Raw genomic sequence first — 18,439 nt, 5'->3', positions numbered from 1 at the left:
GGCTAAATGTCTCACAAAACTACAATTCCCAGAATTCCACAACATTGAGCCAGGGCAGTTAAACTGGTGTCAACCTGGATTATTTCTGCAGTGTAGATTGGAGTCTTACTGCAACCCGAAGGCAAGCTTATCACAGGGTTTTCTTCACAAGATTTGTTCATTTGATGAACTCAAACATTTGTTCAGAGGTTTTCCATTGCCTCCTCCTGAGGTTGAGAGCATGTGACTTGCCGAAAGTCACCCAGTGCGTTTCATGGCCAAGTAGGGAACTGAACCCAGGGTTTTCAGAGTTGCAGCAGAGCAAACCACTATACCACGGCATACATTGTTTGAAAGAAAAACAAACTCCATTTCAGAACAATGATATTTCAACTGAGTCATAGGTTAAATGGATCAGTTTTTGTGAATTTGGAAGCTTCTAAAATGGAGCTCCTCTCCGTTTAAACTGAAAGCAAGTAACAACATCACTCGCTAAAATGTCTAAAAGGTTATCTCTATTTATTTATTTAGGTATCCACTACAATTTGGTTCCATTATATGCAATGCCATAGTAGAATAGTGTCCCTTATATATAAATTGCAAAACCAAGGTTGGCTTATTGGATTTTTAAAAATATTTTCAAGCTGTGGATGGATGAATCCATGGATGCAGAATTCATGGATATGGAGAGCTGGCTGTACAAATTCAGCTTCAAAGTCTGTGTAAACATGCCTAATGAAAACAACCATCTATTCCATTTCCTGTTGACATTAAACAGATGCTACACACATCCCTCGTCAAATTTTTATTTCAACTAATAAAAGCATTATTTATCCCAAAAGGTTTTACATAACCTTACTTCTAAGAGTTAAGAGGTGCAAAATTCAAATCATTAGGTCTTTCTGAAGGTTTAGCTTTAAATCAATGCTGGATACCATTTGGGGGATTTATTTCAAAGTGAGTTTCTGCTACTTCACTTGAAAACTGGCAGGTGAAATCTGAAAACAATAAACCATATTTAGATATATGACTGAAGTTGGCCCTCTGTATCCACAGGTTCAAGCATCCACAGCTTAAAAACATTTTTAAAACATCTAAATTCCAATAATCAAACCTTGACTATGCTGTTTTATTTAAAGTACACCAAATTACTACCCTATCATATTTAATGGGACTTAAACATCCACGGATTTTGGTATGGAAGGGGGTCCTGGAACCAAACCCCAGTTGATCCCAAGGACCCACTGTATAGGCAAAATAGAGATGCAGAAACCCATGTAAATCTCAATAACATTATCTAAGCAGAAAGCATATCCAGGGTAGCCCTGTTGGCCCTATAGCGAAGCACAATACTTGTGGGGTTTGGGATGTTATTGTAATTATCTATGCAGAGGGGTTTAAAATTAATTCTTGATCTTGGTAAACCTTCATCGCAGTTAACATTCTAGCAATGCTCTGTGGTCAGAAGACAGAGGAGGGCTGCTTTTTTAATGTATAATGAAGAAGAAGAAGAAGAAGGAGAAAAATCTGCATTGAGTCTCAACTGCAATGTGCAAAGCATCTTGTCCACCTGAGCCGCTTTGTTTCCTTCCCACCTCCCAAATGCTTACACAACTGTGGGCAGCAATCCCCGCCTTCAAACTCAAACCTGTCATCATCACCATCTTTCTGCCCACACCATCCTTACAACAACAACAATAACAACAACAACAACAACAACAATGAATACTGGAGGTCAAAGATGGGAGGGAGGGAGAAGGAAGCAAGGGAGCTTCTAGTTTATTGCATCTCTGGCTGTGCAAGCAAATCTCCAGAGGAGAGAAGGGAGGGTTGGGGGGAGGAAAAGATCGGGATACTAAATGGATGCCATCTCAAGAGGATAACCTGCCATCTCTCCTTTTAATCCTCCATCCCACTATCCCCTCCCCTCTCTCTCATAGCTCAATCCAACTCGATCTCCATATTTGAGTCACCATCTCCCATCCCACAATTCTCTCCCGCCTCTGACACTGGAGAGGATGACACACTTATATACATACATATGTAAACACACAGGGTTTTCCAGAAAATATATAACAGGGTTGGCCTTGCAGTGAAGTACAACAGCATCCAAAATCCACCTGTGACCCCTATTTTGTGAGAAGGACCCAAATGCACAACATTCATGTTATGGCAATGATGGCACACATATGGTTTCCTAGAAAAGATATATTCAGGGCAGCTGAGTTTGACTAATGTAACAGAAAGGACAATAGCATCCAAAATCCCCCCAACAGTGATCCTTATTTGGGGGCCAAGCCAACCAAAATGCACAACGTTTGTATATGTTGTGGCAATAGATGGCACACATGGTTTCCAAGAAAACATATATTGGGGTAGCAGGGTTGGCTAGTGTAGCACAGAGTATAACAGCATCCAAAATCCCACACACACTGATCTGTATTGGGGGAGACCCAAATGTACAACATATAACAACAACATACATGTTGTGGTGATGACGACACACACATGGTTTCCTGGAAAATAAAGATTCAGAGTAGCTGGGTTTGACTAATGTAGCAAAGTACAAAAGGATCCAAAATCCCCCAACAGGAATCCCTATTGGAGAGGCAACCCAAGTGCACAATATTCGTGTTGTGGTGATGACACACAGATATACACATGCCATTTCCTAGAAAACATAGATTAGGGGTAGCTGGGTTTGACTAGGCTAGCAAAGTAGAACAGCACCCAAACCCCCCCCCCCGGAATGATGCCTATTTTGGGGGCCAACCCAAACGCACAACGTTCATATTGTGGCGATGATGACACACACCTGGTTCCCTAGGAGATATATATTCGGGGTAGCAGGGTTGGCTAGTGTGACAAAATACTATAACACTCCAAATGGGGGGATTTGGGGTGTTGTAGTTCCCCAAAGCCACTGCTGCTGCTGCTCAATGTCGCTTATTCTGCCAAGCCAAGCCTCGCCAGAGCCCCCTTTTCCCTCCTCCTCCTCCTTCGCTGCACCATAACCCTCGCCGCCACGTTGCTGTTGTTGTTTTAAAAACACCTACAACGCCAAGACGCATTTAAAACGGCGGCAACATTATCCCTGTTTATTTGTTTATTTATGATTCCTCTTCCCAACACCCAAATGCCTCTGGCCCCGCTTCCCCTCAGAGACCCTTTTCCCCTCAGACCCAAAAGCGCGCCTCTTTCTCTGAGGTAAAAATAGTAAGAAAGTGGCCAATCTGAGGGAAGGGAAGCAGCCATTAACGTCGGCGTTACTTGCCTCCCTTTCTTTCCCCTCAGCGACGGACGGCTGCCCAGGGCTGATAGCGGCGCGCTTGGCGAAGAAAAAAGGAAGAGAAACAAGGGGCCACTTGCTCTATCTCTCTCTCTCCCTCCCTCGCCTTCGCCTTCCCTCCCCATAAACATAGTAGTAAGTTTCCATTGGCCCAAAAGGGTGGAAGGTGGAGCCATTTTGTCGCTGAAGGGAGGAGAAAAGAGGAGAAGTGTGTGTTTAGTTTTCTGCGTTTAGTGAAGCAGGCACGCGACGACAGTACTGTGTGGTTGTTGTTGTGTGGTGTGTTGTTCGTGTGGTAACGACTTTATTACTTGTGAGGAGAAAAGCAGGGCACAAGTCGGCACCAAAAAGGCGGGAAAAGGCGGCGCTGAGGGGAGAGATTGTGAGGGAAAGGCTTCAGTGACTGACAGTTGGAAACCAAAACAACAAAGCAGCAGCAGCAGCCCACCCTCAGCGAGCGACGGCCATCTGGGTCACTCTGAGGGGATTTTGCGCCTCTGCGCATGCGCACTCCGGCTCTTTCTCCATTAATCTCTTTAGTTTGGTCGTGGAAGCAGAAGCTTCAGCTGTGGAGAATCTTCCTCCCCACAGAAAGGGAAGGAAAAGGGGCAGAGGAGGAGAATAATCATCATTTAATAATTACATTTATTATTATGCCCTTCTACGAAATGCAGTCGGGATGGTTTACAACATTAAAATATACATTCCCACCCAGCCCCATTTAAAATGCAATTAAACAGATTAAAATTAAAACAAAATTCACAAAAAATCACAAATAACGATAAACAGTGGCTATAGCAAGGTCGGGTCAGAAGACGGATTTCCTTTCTTTAGCTGGCCGGGAATTTGTTCAGGAAAGCCCTGCCGGAAGAGACCCGTCTTTTAACCGTTTTCTTAAATATTTTAAAATATTTTAAAATGTATTTGTATCCCGCATCTCCAATAGGATCGAGGGGGCTTACAACAGTGGTAAAATAAAATATAAAATACATTGTACACTATAAAAAATGCATCCCATTATCCCCTCCCTTCTAAAACTATGGCTTGCGGCCGTGCACCAAGTCGTTTTCAACTTCTATTGAGTTCCAAAAGACACTGCAGAAATAAACCACTTTGAGACTGCTTTAACTGCCCTGGCTCAATGCTAGGGAATCCTGGGAACTGTAGTTTTGTCAGACATTGAGCCTTCTCTGTCAGAAATAGCTCTGGTCCCACAACAACATACAGGCCTCGTTCCCACTTACAAAAAAAAAGCCATTTGCAATCCGAATCAATTGATTGATTCCACAGCGGAGCGTGGTTCTCACTACGTTTGCCCCAATCGCATTTTTCCCTGTAAAATAACCCACTTGGGGTTCACATTCATGAATGAATCGGTTCAAAATGGACCTGCTCCAGCCGGCCGAAGGGCAAATTTAAACAGATTCCGATGCGCATCTTGTTAACACTTGCACTGTTGCACAGAATTAGTTTATCCAAAAAGACACAGAAAACATCAGCATCAAAAAGATGTGGGTTAAATGGGTCTAGCGCATGCCCCCCCCAAAAAATAACTTCAGCGAATCAATTCAAGTGGGAACCAGGGTCATTTGAACTGTTTCAAACTGATTTGTGATCCAGCTTAAAAGATAGTGGGAATCAGACCAACAATTCCCAGGATTCCCTAGCACTGAGCCAGGGCAGTTAAAGTGGCCTCAAACTGGATTATTTCTGCAGTGTGTTTTGGACCTATGTTGAAAACCTATCACAGGGTTTTCTTGGCAAGATTTGTTCAGAGGAGGTTTGCCATGGCTATCCTCTGAGGCTGAGAGAGTGTGACTTCCCTAGGATCACCCAGTGAGTTCCATGGCCGAGTGGGGAATAAAATCCTGGTCTCCACAATTGTAGTCCAACACTCAAACCAATGCACCATGCTAGCAAATACATATACAATTAAAATATATAAAATTATAAAACAATATTAAATTTGTTTGTTTATGTTGTGTGCCTCCAAGTTGTTTCTGGGTGATGACGACCCTAAGGCAACCCTATCATGGGGTTTTCTTGGCAAGAGTTGTTCAGAGGAGGGTTGCCATTGCCTTCTCCCAAGGCTGAGAGAGTGTGACTTGCCCAGGAGGTTGCATACGCATGGCAGAAATAAGCATGTTTGACATTGCTTTAACAGCCATGGCTCAATGGTGTAATTACAGAAAACATGCAGGGGTAGCTGTGTTGGCCATTTAACAAACACAAACAAAAATTCATTAGTGATACCTTTAATGGCCAACCAAAATGCACAATAGACTTGTTGCAAGTTTTTGAAGCTGCATGGGATTCTTCATCAGGTAAGATGTTACAAACCAAACAGGAGAGGGAAAATACAATTGGCGATGTTAGATGCCTGCATGTTGTTTCAGTCTTTAGTAAAGATGTTATGATGTGGAGAATATCTTTTACAGACAGGCTCCTCTTCTTTCTGGCCACTTGCAATAGGGGGAATTCTCAAAGTCTAGGAAATTTAAAGTCTATTTGCATCTCAACAGGGACCCCATCTGACTAACATCTCCAATTTTCCTCCTGTTTGGTTTGTAACATCTTGCCTGGTGAAGAAGCCCATGGAACTTTGAAAGCTTGCAACAAGTATATTGTGCATTTTGGTTGGCCAATAAAGGTATGACTGATGGATTTTTTGGTATAATTACTGTCAGCCCTCCTTATCCACTGATTTTTTTAATCCATGGATTCAAGCATCCACAGCTTGAAAATATTTTTTTAAAAAGTATAAATTCCAAGTAGCAAGCCTTGATTTTCCATTTTTATATAAGGGGCACCATTTAGTTGTGCCATTGTGTAAACCCCAGTGGATACTAAGGGCCCACTGTATAGAATTCAAAGATACAGCCATGTTAGTCTGTAGAATAATAGAATTATATAGTTGGAAGAGACCCCAAGGCCATCCAGCCTCTGCTTAAAGACGTCCAAGGAAGGAGACTCCACCAGATTCCAAGGGAGTGTGTTCTACAGTCTAACATCTCTTACTCTCAAGAAGTTCTTCTCAATGTTGAGGTGGAATCTCTTTTCCTGTAGCTTCCATCCAATGCTCCATGTCCTATTCTCTGGAGCAGCAGAAAACAAGCTTGCTCCATCCTCAGTGTGACACCCAGTCAAATATTTAAACATGGCTATCATATCACCTCTTAACCTCTTCTCCAGCCTAAATATACCCAGCTCCCTAAGTCTCTCCTCATAAGGTATTGTTTCCAGACCTTTCACCATTTTAGTCGCTCTCCTTTGGACACGCTCCGGTTTCTCAAATCCTTTTTGCATTGTGGTGCCCAGAACTGGACACAGTAATCCAGGTGGGGTCTGACCAAAGCAAAATATAGTGGCACTATTACTTCCCTTGATCTAGACACTATACTTCTGTTGATGTAGCCTAGAGTTGCATTGGCCTTTTTAGCTGCCTCATCACACTGTTGATTCATGTTCAGTGTGTAGAGAGATTTCGTAGCACCTTTTGAGACTAAAGAAAGAAGTTGGCAGTGTGAGCTTTTGTAGTCTCAAGTCTATGAAAGCTCATGATGCTAACTTCTTTTTTTACTTAGTCTCAAAAGGTGCTACAAAATCTCTCTACCTGCTATAATTATAGTTTGTTGTGGCACTGGAGCTCTCTGACAGAGAAGGCAAAATTTCTCACAAAACTACCCCAGAATTCCATAGCATGGAGCTAGGTCAACTGAAATGATGTCAACCTGGAATATTTCTGCAGTTCAGATGGAGCTCCAGTGGGTTTCCATGGCGAAGGGGGAAACTGAATCCTGGTCTCTAGTCCACTCAAACCACTACGCCATACTAGCTCTCTGAAGGAAGGCAGATGAATAATAAATATAACTCTTGCCAGAGACCCCTTCCCAAATAATGGGGGCACCACACTTACTGGACACATCACACAGCAAGTACAGGAAGAGGTACAAGGAAGAACACAAGCAAAATCTTGCTGTAATACAACTGTAATACACCCTAAATGGCTTGGGCCCAGGTTACTTGGAGGACCGCCTCTCCCCATATAATCCGCCCTGCACACTCAGGTCAGCTGGGAAGAATTTGCTGAAGGTGCCAACTGCGAGATATGCATCGACCTCGCAAAGGGCCTTTTCCATCTCGGCCCTACAAAATTGGAACACCCTTCCCGATGAGCTCCGCTCCATCATCTCCCTGGATCTCTTTAAAAAGAGACTCAAGACCTTCTTGTTCCATCAAGCTTTCCCCCATGTGCCTTGATATGTGTGGTTTCCCTCCTGATATGTATCTTGTACCATTGATTATCAACTCAGCTGGCTTTGATATGGTTTTTATGGTTTTAAATTGCGATTGAATTTTTATTGTCAAGTTTTAATGTTATGTATATATTGTGTTATTTTTGACTATTGTATTTTGTATTCTTTGTTGTGCGCTGCTTTGATCAGTTTTGGAAAAGCGGTATATAAATAAAATTTACTATTATTATTATTATTATTATTATTATTATTATTATTATTATTATTATTATTTAACCACAGGGGCTTCTTCCAAGACACCAGGCCTTCCCTGTTTGTTGTTAGCTACCCCAAGTTGGCCTCAGGTCATGGTGACCCTGTGAATGAGACATCTCCAAGCCCCCCATCTGCAAATGCTCTGCTCAGGTCCTGGAGGCTCAGGTTCAAGGCCTCTCTGACTGAAACTAAACCATCTGGCATGCACTATTCTCCTCTGCCTACTACCCTCTGCCTTTTCCAGCATCACTGTCTTTTCTAGTGAGTCACGCCTTTTCATGATGTGGTCAAAGTACAACAGCCTCAATTTCATCATTGCTTCCAAGGAAATTTCCAGCTTCTGTGTTTTTGGCCATCAACAGCCCTCTTCTCCAGCACCACATCTCAAATGAGTATTTTCTTTGTTGGCTTTCTTCACTGCCCAGCTCTCACATCCCTACATGATGATGAGGAATACATGGCTTGGATGATTCTATCGTTAGTGTTCACTTGTACTGTATATCTTTACACTTTAGGATTTTGTCTCTTCATGACTGCCATTCCCATTGCTACTTTCTTTCTTTCTTTAGTCTCAAAGGTTTTATAAAGTCTCTCTACATATTTCCCATTGCTAGTCGTCTTGAGTGCAGTCTCCATCCTGATCAAAGTTTGATCCAAGGATCAAATCCCCACTCGGCCATGGAAACCCACTGGGTGACCTTGGGCAAGTTACGCTCTCTTAGCCTCAGAGGATGGAAATGGCAAAACCCCCTCTGAAGAAACTTGCCAAGAAAACCTTATGGAGATTATCACACTGGAAAGTGATGGGAGCATACCAGAATGCTCCCGTCACTATTGCACTAGTGAGCTAATATTATCAGATGACAACGCACGCTGTCACCATAATCCCACCATTATCTGGTGAGTAGAGGAATTCTATGGCTGCTTTTTCCTGCAAATAAAAAGTGGCTGTAGAATTCTTTCTTTACACGATAATGACAGGATTATGGCGATGTCATCTGATAAACTTGGCACACTAGTGTGATAGTGACAGGAGCATCCCAGTATGATCCCGTCACTTTGCCTGGTGTGATAATCTGCTATGATTGATTCACTTTAGGGTTGACATAAGCCAGAAATGACTTGAAGACACACAGCAACAAATTACATTAAAGACATGTGCCTCCTATTTTTTATTCTTCTGCTTCACAGTAGGTATGTGACAGACACCAGACCACTCTACTGTATTTTAGAATAAAGATGTCTACATTTATGGTAGGAAAAAACCCAAGACGTGGCACCTGAAAAACTGACTACTTTTATTTGGCTTTTGGATTACAGCCCGCTTCATCCAGCCCAATTTCGCCTGGTTAGGATGATTAGGAATATGAGGAGGTCTTACTTCAAATGACCCCCTCATTCATAAAGCTCACTGGGTGACCTTGGCTAGTTACTCATTCTCAGCTCAGCCTCCCTCATAGGGTTGTTGTACACTTAGGAATCTTAGAAGGTTGGAATGCAAATGAAATAAATTTGTCTAGTCCAGTATCTGCTCCAACAGTAAATGTCGTTAGCCACTAGTGAGGTGGAATAATAGGTATAGAGTTTTCTCCATATTTCTTATACCAAAATTGCAGTGTACAAGAGTATTAGTTATCCCCTTAATACAAACTGAAATGCCCGTCATGTCTCACCATTGTGCTGAGTAAGAGTGATAGGAGATGCATTCTAGAAACATCTAGAGGCAGTGTTCTGGCTATGTCCTAACAAACAAACAAACAAGCATCATTTATATACCCCTTCATACCGCCTAAGCAGTGTCTAAGCTGTTTACAACTGTAAGCTAATTTGCCCCCAACAATCTGGGTACCCATTTTAGCGACCTCAGAAGGATGCAAACCTGAGTCAAGCTTGAGCCCTTTTGCTGGTCTTGAACGCGCAACCTTGTGGTTTTGAGTGAGTGGCTGCAGTACAGGCATTTAACCACTGCACCACCAGTCAGCTTTACACTAGTTTTACATACTTCCAAATTTAGTTAGGTATAAACTAGAAGCTTGGGAAGGAGGAATCGCATACAGAATGGTGGCTTAGAGGCCAATTATCCATTGCATCTTATTATGGGCAATATAACCTACTTACACAATTCCAAATCTGCATCACTGTGGAGCAAATATTCTAATAGCCTAGGTTTGAGGAACTAAAGCCTTTTTTCTGCTGTTGCCATTTGTGAAATTGGAGATAGTACAATCAGCCCTCCATATCCACAGTTTCAACCATGCACTGTTCGAAATTTATTTATTAATTTCAAAAAGCAAAGCTTTATTTTGCCATTTTATGTAAGGGACACTTTTACTATCCCATTGGGATTTTAGCATTGACAGGCTTTAGCATTCATGGATTCCAATATCCACAGGGAGCTTCTGGGACCAGACCCAAGCAAAAATGAGAGGCCCACATCCATCTTTCCAGTCATCTTACAAGTACATCCCACTGTTACACCCAGTCTTGGCCTGTACAGTAAAGGAGCTCTAAATATTCACTGCAATTACTCCATAGTAAAAATGGTTACAATTTTGATTATTACAAATTATACAGCTAGACTTGAGTCTGAAATCTTGGGTGTGCATAGCTAGGAAAAGCTCCATTGAATTCAGTGGGAAATACTTCTAAGGAGATATGCACAGCATCATGTTGTAATTATGTATACCGTATATACTCATCTATAAGTCGACCTCATGTGTAAGTCGAGGGCAAGTTTTGGGGCCAAAATTATGGATTTTGCTATGACCCATGGATAAGTCAGGGTAAAATTTAGGGGCATATAGTAAAGGATCTAAAGGGTGAAGCAAAGCAAAACAACGTCAAAGAACTTATACAATTCCAGCAGACATAACTCTGTGTGCTTACTCTGAAGACTGGATGGATGAGAGAGTAGAGGGGGTCAGTGCTTCACATATTATACTCTTGGTTTTCATCAGGAGATGGTGCCTTCTTTTAAATAAGATTTAAGATACAATACTTACATTGACCTGTGGATAAGTCGAGTTAGTTTTTTGGGGTCAATTTTTTTTACCTAAATTTCTAGACTTATACATGAGTATATACAGTAGGCAAAAATATGTCAATGCCAATTCAGAGTTGCTTTTTAAGAGCAAAAAAAATTATACATATAGTCTGGAGCACTGGTTCATTATTCTCACTGTATTGAATACCCATACTTTAAACAGTATAGCAAGTATGTGCCTTCAAGCTACCTGTTGACTTACAGATACTCCACGAATTCCATAGGAGTTTCTTAGGCAAGGCATCCTCAGAGGTGGTTTTACCAGTTCTTTCCTCTGAAATATAGCCCTACAGTACCTGATATAGTGTCCCATCCAAGTACTAACCAGGGCTTACCCTGCATAGGTTCCAAGATCAGATGGGATCTGGTGCCTTTCAGGCCCTTCTTTAACCTATATCTGCTAACAACATAACTTGAGAAATGGCTCTTACTATAGTGAGTAGTAAAAAGAGTCTAAATTTAGCTCTGATGAGAGAATCAAATGTGTGGACTGTGATCAAAGTATTTTGGTGAAATCCATTTCCAACATTTATTTATTTATTTATTTATTTATTTATTTTATTTAACATATATTCAGAACCCAGCAATTATTTTAAATAAACTTCATATTACAAAGCTATCTATAATGCTGCTAGATTAAGCAGAGACTGATCAATGTGGGATTGTTTTACATAGAGTAATAATCTGTTTCAAAATAAGAAATGTAAACTATTTTAGGTTAATATCTTCTTTCATTGCTATTATTTGTATGTACACTCGTCCCTCCACATTCGCTGGGGTTGGGGGCACAGGACCCCCGTTAATGATGAAAAACCGCAAATAACAAAAATACTATGTTTTTATCTGAGAGAACACCTCTCTAGTAATCCCTAGGTCCTCCAGTGCAACTCTGTGGTCAACATCAGCCAGACACTGACCATAGCATTGTGCTGGAGGAGCTATCAATGTCTAGTGGAGTGTTCTCTCTGGGAATCACTAGGTCTTTCAGTGTGACTTTTGGTAAAAGTTGACCTTAGAGTTGTGCTGGAGGACCTAGATATTCCTAGAGACAACATATTAATAAAATCTGTGAATAATCAAATCTGCAAAAGTAAAAGTCGCAAACCTGGAGGGATGAGTGTACTAAAAACCGTTATGATTGTTGTTTTCCTGTGCAAACTTGAAGATAAAAAGTGCCTGAAAAATTAAAGAGAGGATTTTGGAATACATCACTGTAATAGTTTTTTGTGGATTTTTGGGGCTATGTGGCCATGTTCTAGCACAGTTTCTTCCTGACGTTTCGCCAGCATCTGTGGCTGGTATCTTCAGATGCTGGCAAAACATCAGGAAGAAACTGTGTCCGAACATGGCCACATAGCCCAAAAAACCCACAAAAAACTATGGATGCCAGCCATGAAAGCCTTCAACTTCACATCACTGTATTAGTTAGGAAATACCACTTGACCCAAAGCAGTTGCAGATCTTTGGACCCTGGGATTGAAAGTCAGTAAGGAAGAAAGGAATATTCTTCCAATAAATAAGCCTGATAATAGTATATCCTAATTTTGGTTGTGGAGAAAGCCAGCATGGTGTACTGTTTTGAGGATTGGATTAGGACTCTGGGAGATCAGCATTCAAATTCCTACTTGCCCATGGAAACTCACTGGGTGTCCTTGGACAAGTCACCTTTTCTCAGTCTTAGAAGAAAGCATTGGTACATTGCTTTTCAAGAAATCTTGGCAAGAATAATAATAGGTTCACCCTAGCATATCAGGATCCGAGTCCCTTGGAACTGCCTGCCATCACTGTCCAGACACTTTGTGTGCTTATAGTATCATTAATAATGGATGATGGGAAGTGCTGTGCTGTATTAATGATAATGTTGGCTGCTCACATTCCTGGAGATGGCTAATGAAGAGATGTGTGGGGAGTGAAGACTGCAAGACCAGTCTCATGAGAATGGCTGGTAGGGGCTGGAAGAGAGGTGACCCTGGGGAAGGGAAAATGCTAGTGTTGTTCAATGGATGCATGCAGTGCAAGCCCACTCAGAGTTTGAATTGCGATGTGCTTTTATTATGATGTGTAACTGCCATGATTTTAGTCCTGACAGCATACATCTGCTGTAAATATCTTTCATTTCTAAATAAAGTTTTCCTAGTTCACCTACTGGAGCTTGAATTTCTGAACTAAGGTGATCCTGCACATGACAGTGGGTCACCGTAAATCAGAAATGCCCTGAAGGCACACAACAACAAGGTTGTGGAGGAGATAGAAACAGCTTGGAAAACTGCAGACTACAGCTCCCAGACTCCTCATAATACTACTAATGATGATTAACAATACAAGAGGCCATGAGGTATCATGTCTGAGTATAGAAAATCTCTGAGAGAGCAGATTAATATTCTGAACAGCATGGCAGATACTGTTTTGGAGATTGTAAATTCATGTTCAGGCCCTTGGATTATTATATAAGAACAACAATGTACATGGCACTTTATAAATAACAAAACACAGCCCTGTTTTTGTGTAGAATCTAATACACACACACACACCATATATATACACACATACACACACAAAGGGGAAGGAGTAATACAAATATAAAATTATGCAATACAATTGTATAACAAATTATCCCAACAGAATACCACAAAAATACAACACAATGTAAAGCAAACTGTCAAATTGTTGTTGTGTATCTTCAAGTCATTTCTGACTCATGGCAACCCTAAAATGTACCGATCACAGCGTTTTCTTGGCAAGATTTGTTCAGAGGGGGTTTGCCTTTGCCTTCCTCTGAGACTGACAGAATGTGACTCACCCAAAGACACCAGTGAATTTCCATGGACTAGCAGAGATTCAAATTCTGTTCTCCAGAGTTGTAGTCCAATACTCAAACCAATACATCATATATATAATTAAAATATATAAGATTATAAAACAATATTAATTTAAATTTCAAAAGCTTTGTGTAACCTATCTCCTTGTAGGGATAATGGAATCCCTGAAGGACAAGAGATTAAGAGTCTTTTTCGAGTTTCTCCCACCCACCAATCCACAATCATCCAAAACATGGTAGATGGACATAGTGGACATGTCTTATTCTGTTGTGGTGGCATCCTTTGGGATGCCATTCCAAGCAAAGTCCATCTGGGGCCATCACTGCTTTTCATCCATCCAATAGGAAGCTAAAACTTATCTCCTTCAATAGGTATTTCTGATATTTGGCAGCAGCTTCTTTAAAGCTACATTCAAGCTATGTTCTATGTTCCCTGTGTTTTAATATAATGCTTGATATTTAGTATACCATACTAAAATTATTATACAATAAATGGAATTAACTATATTAAAATCATTTTAAGTATAATATATAAATTTATAATGGCTTAAATCCCGGGTCTGTCTCCCTGGAATTGAAAGACTCCTATCCATGAAAGTCTTCTTATGCAGTTAAACATTAGCAGTATTGGTGAAACCGAGAAAGCAGGTTTCATGTCTTTGCAAGTCACTATGTCTCCTGAAATACCCTGCAAAACAGTCTGATAGGTGGTCATGAAGGCTGCAGACTGAACAGGAATCAGCAAAGATTATCTACCCACCCAGAGCATCCTGAATAGAACTGTGATCAAGATATGCTTTTCCTGACAGGGGAATGTAATTGAACCTAATCTGTGGATTGAATTTAATCTTTAGCTTGCTATAGATTTCTCCCTTGTGATTATAGTTTGCCACCTTGATTATTTTGACAAAGAGAAAGTACAATGCAGCAGTCTCAAGTAATTTATCCATGTGGCACCAAGCACTTCGGAAAATAAGAGGGAACTTGGATGTATGGACAGAAATTTTACCTACTTTCTGTCCTGGATCTAAAAATAGAAAAAAAATTAGAAATATGTATTTTCTAAGTTTATTTTCAAAGTTTTCCAAGAAGAAAGGAAGGAAAATGGAAAAGAATCAAAGGGGTTATCCTTTCACCTTCAGTTGTGTGTCAGACCCAGCTGGCTACAAATCTGCATATAGAGAATTTCAATTCATTTTCCCCTGCCTCTAATGGGACTCTGTGGCAGCAGACATCACCACAGGAGATGGTAGTGGATAACAATAGACCATTCGTGTGTCACTGAAAAACACACAGATGTAGCCCCCCAACCACCTCCCACCATGTGCTAAAGGCCTTTTATGGCAAAATGCTTCGGGTGATGCATTATTAATAATGACGGCCTACTACAAAGATTGTCCAAAATAGAGACATTTGACTATATTAAACAGACTGAGCGCTTGACAGTTTCTTGAATTAATGCTATTTGAGGAGGCGTAGCTACTGAAACAAAGATTCTTTCAACCTGTCATCCTGCACAAAAACAAACATTGGTCATTAAGTAAGGGGTTGAAATGACATGATTAGAACAGTGATTTCTGTTTCTCCTAGGGCGAATAGTTAAGAGGATAGAGAGGTGAAGGGATTAGAGTGAAAGAAAGAGCAGCCAAGCAAAGAGATCAGAGAAGTTTACTGGTGGACAAAAAGCAGTGGGAAAGGGAGAAATGGCCATGCCACTATTGTGGATTTTTAAGTGAACAGAGATGAGATAGGTCACCACAGTGTAAACTTATAATATATATACATACATACATACATACATACATACATATATATATATATTTATGAAATAAAGAGTTAATCTTGGAAGAGTGGTCTTCCAGTATATGGGCCCATACAGACAAGACAAAATAAAGCTGCTTTGGGTTACTTTGGAGGTATGCTGGTTGAATGATGCATGCGTCCTAAGAGCCTGGAAGCTGAGCCAAAGCCACGCTCCAGTCCTTAGGCATGGCTTCTGGACTCTTAGGACACATGCATCATTTAAACAGCGTTCCTCCAAAGCAGTGCTTCTCAATTATTTTCTGTCATGCCCCCCCTAGGAAGAAGAAAACATTTCGCACCCCCCGCGCGACTGTAAATAGTATCATTTGTCTATAAAATTGTTATAAGTACACCTCTGCATAACAGGGCCTCGCGCCCCCCTTTACGGAGCCTCGCATCCCCCCTGAGGGGCCCGCCCCACTATTTGAGAAAGGCTGCTCCAAAGTGACCCGAAGCAGCTTTATTTTGGCCTGTCTGTATGGGGCCATATATCTTTTTAAAAGTATTTCATATCAGTCACCGTTAAGGAGAAAAAATACTGACAGCTGCTCAATGCCACAATTTGTTTTCCACACATTTATAAGGCCGAAGACCACTGAGTATGCCTCAAAAACAGAAATACACACACAAACACATGTTTGTTTGCCAAGCAATTTTCTTCAGAATGTTTTATATCATCCAATATCAAAACTGAGAGCATTTTCAAGGTCTTGTTTTAGCTGAAACTAAACTATTATCTCTAATTCTTTCTTCACAATCATTTGCCCAAAGTATGATCCTTTTGGATTGTAACTGAGACAAAAATTTCTCCTTTATCATTGTAATTATCCCCATTGTGTTGACAGGTTAAATTAGCTTCTGCCCTGGGAAAACATACAAGGCCAAGACATTTTGTTGCATGAGACAAAGGAGACGATGATTCCACCCATTCCGGCCATGCCTGCCAATTCCAACTGACTGAACTGACAATTAAATCTTAATTCAGTGTTGGTTTAGGACGGTGCCCAACGTAACTATAACAAACTAGCTTTGTAGTGCAGAATAGGCTTCACAGTCCAGACAGCACTGTCTTCCAACACCTGACCTCAGTCTGCCCTGCTGGCCCTAGACACAAGATCAATTGGGGGTAAGGGGAATGCAGTGTACTACGTCATTATTTTTGTGTAGACAGACAAGTAGAATAATTTTATTAATGATCTCTTTTCAATATAGTAAGCAGAGTCCATAATTTATGCAAGCAATACTGTGGACAGAGTCTGTAATTTATAGGGACATCAACAATATATTCTCCAATGGCTAATCCAATAACATCCCAACCAAGATGCACAATTACATATTGCAAGCTTTCAAAGTGACACTGGCTTCCTCATCAGACAAACAGGAGAAATAAGATGCTAGTCCTAGGCCTGCATTTTCTGTTTCTGGCCTTAGTTCAGATGGTAGGGAGGGCTATCTGCAAACTGGTCCCCCCTCCTTTGGCCATGCGCTCACTGGTAGATTTTCAAAGACAAGGAAATTTAGTGTCTATTTGAAGTTCAAGGAATATGTTTCCTTGGAATCCAGCATGTCTCCTTGGTTTACCTATCCCATTACTAGTTTAATGAATAATCATTTGCACAAGTGAAATAAAGGTTCTTTGATGCCAAACGAAACAAGTAAATTTATACTTGCTAAATCTCTATACATAAAATTAACTAACAATTGTTTCAGCTGGCTTCTGTGTTAGTTTTTACACACACACACACAGAGAGAGAGAGAGAGAGAGAAAATCCTCCTTACTCCTAGTGTCCACTTTATTTTTACTTAATTTTTGTTAATGGAAAATTGAACACTTTTCATCATTGCATGTATGGCCTTTGCTTGCTCAAGAATAAACAAACAAGACACATAACTAGCCTAGAAGGTTTCTTTGGGAGCTGGGATTTTGTAAGAGACAAAAATACTGCAGAGCTCATAACAAAATAATGAGAATTGAATCTAGCTACCTCTTGTGGTCTGGAACATGAAAAACAAATGGATTTTATTCTGAGGCTATAAATAACTACTGGCATTTACATTCAAAGACTGGCCATGGGAAATTGCAGCCCCCAAAGGATAACAGGGTATATATCCTATTACTTGAAGGTATAGGAATTCCAAAAATGGGCTTTGCCATCCCAACCAGGTCAGCCCCTACCAAGCCAAACTACTCCATTTATTTTCCTTGGCAAAAATATAATGATAATTTTTTAGCAGCAGCTGCCACAGACCAAGGTTTGCATAGCTGTAGCATTATTATATCAAGAAACAGACAGCAAAACTATGGAGGCTTGAATCCCAGCTTATTAAGTATTTTCAAAGCTGTCACAGCATTTCTTGATGTACAACCTCGTACTGGATTTTCACTGTGATCCTAAATAATAATAATAAAAAAAACTTTAATTTATATCCCACTTTTTATACCACAATCAAAGCGATGTACAACCTTTTAAAAAAATACAATATATACAATTTCCCCCCCCCTTAAAAAAGGATTAAACCATTCTATGCATTAAAATTACAAATGATAAAATCTAAAAACAGTACAATAATAAAATAACGGTGGGTCGAGTCTTCATTTATATATGTCTGTGGGGGGGAGCTTTATATATTTTGGCCGGGTTCTATTCCGGGAAGACCTGCCGGAAGAGATCTGTCTTGACAGCTTTCTTGAAGCTCTCTAGGTTGGCAATTTGACAGATCTCGTCTGGCAGGCCATTCCATAAAGTGGGAGCAATCGCGGAAAAAGTCCTCTGGGAGGCCGTCAATCTGATCTTTGTGGATTGCAACAAATTCCTCCCAGGTACCAGAGGTTCTGAAGGTACGGGGCGGATTGTACAGAAGGAGGTGATCCCTTAAGTAGGTTGGACCCAAGCCATGGAGGGCTTTAAAGGTAATGACCAACACCTTGTACTGTGCCCGGAAACGAATAGGCAGCCAGTGGAGTGATTTCAATATAGGTGTAATATGGCCACTCC

General features: G+C 40.8%; 1 protein-coding gene across 4 annotated transcripts in view; it reads right to left on the bottom strand.

Annotated features, from left to right (window-relative positions):
- EPB41 (erythrocyte membrane protein band 4.1) overlaps positions 1 to 18,439 on the bottom strand; it is a 227,269-nt gene that overhangs the window by 159,573 nt on the left and 49,257 nt on the right. Inside the window, exon 1 of one of the 4 annotated variants that reach the window (XM_042440147.1) lies at positions 3,254 to 3,369. The exons of the other annotated variants lie outside the window; for them this stretch is intronic. The gene's annotated coding sequence lies outside the window, so the exon portion shown is untranslated. Of the gene's footprint in view, positions 1 to 3,253; positions 3,370 to 18,439 lie in introns of those variants that run through there. 4 annotated transcript variants of the gene reach the window in all.

This window comes from Sceloporus undulatus, chromosome 9 (assembly GCF_019175285.1).
Source record: "Sceloporus undulatus isolate JIND9_A2432 ecotype Alabama chromosome 9, SceUnd_v1.1, whole genome shotgun sequence".
Classification (NCBI taxonomy): domain Eukaryota; kingdom Metazoa; phylum Chordata; class Lepidosauria; order Squamata; family Phrynosomatidae; genus Sceloporus; species Sceloporus undulatus.
Note: the sequence above shows the minus strand (reverse complement) of the source record. Positions and strands in the feature narration are given on the sequence as shown.